Source organism: Lagenorhynchus albirostris, chromosome 10 (genome assembly GCF_949774975.1).
Source record: "Lagenorhynchus albirostris chromosome 10, mLagAlb1.1, whole genome shotgun sequence".
NCBI lineage: Eukaryota > Metazoa > Chordata > Mammalia > Artiodactyla > Delphinidae > Lagenorhynchus > Lagenorhynchus albirostris.
Window position 1 is genome coordinate 90,190,698 of NC_083104.1, and position 1,280 is coordinate 90,191,977.

A 1,280-nucleotide genomic window follows, 5' to 3' on the forward strand; every position below is an offset into this window, starting at 1 on the left:
CTTTTAGAAAAAAAAATTGGAAGGAAGAGTGCTAACATTATTGATATCTAACAACAAAGTATTGTGTACTCAAATTACATGTAGGTATGTATCAAGCATTGGACAAAGACCAATCCTATTCATAAAGCAAAAAAAAAATAAAAGAAAATCTAAATAAAATATTAGCAAGTTGAATCTAACAGTACACTGAAAGAATAACTAATGAATCATTACTAAGTGGTGATCATGTCAGGAATACAACAATGGTTCATTATTAGAAAATGTATCATGAAAATTCACCATATTAAAAGACCAACGGAGAAATATAATATTATCTCACCAGATGCTAAGAAGGCATTTGATAGAAAGATACTCCCATAACATGATAAAAATTTAAACTCAAAGTACATGTCGGCTTCAAGGTTAATAGTGAATCTCCAGAATCATTCCTGTGAAAGTCAAGGACAATAATAAATAGTAATTTCTGTTACTAACTCCATTATTTAACATTTTAATATATATATACAATTAAACACTTTTTGAGAATATAATTATGGGAAAGGAGGAAGGTAAAATTACCATTGTTTTAAAAAATGATATATTTTTATGCCTGAAAGAAGCAAAAGATTCAGCTGAAAAAGATGGGAGAAAAAAGTGTTGACAATATCGAGGAACTGTGAGACAACCTCAATCATTCAAATATACATTTAAATGGAGTTCCAGAAAGATAGGAAAGAGGGAGAAAAAATATATATTTTTTAAAAATAATGGCCAAATATTCTCCAAATTTGATTAAAACTATAAATTTAGTTTCAACAGACCCAAGGACAAGGAAGATAAAGAAAATGACACCTAATAAAAAAGAAAAAGACACATTATAATAAAATTATTTCAAAACAGTGAAGAAGAGAAAATCTTAAAAGCATCCAGAGAAAAAATGGTGCATTAATTATGGAGGAAAAAAGTAAGAATGACAGCATACTTATCACAAACAATGCAAGCCAGAACACAGTGGGGCAACAATTGTAAGGTACACAGCTGTCAACCTGGAACCATAGACCCAGAGGAAATGTCCTTCAAAATCAAAGGCAAAATAGAAACAATTGCATATATACAAAAACAGAAAGAATGTATGGCTGTCATACAAAATGATAAAGGAAGTCCTTCAAGCAAGAGGAAAATGATATCCAAAGGAAATTTGGATTTAAGCAGAGGAATGGAGAACACTAGAAATGGTAAATATATAGGTGGATATAAAAGGTACTTTTCTTATTTTTTAAATCAGCTTAAAGGATAATTGC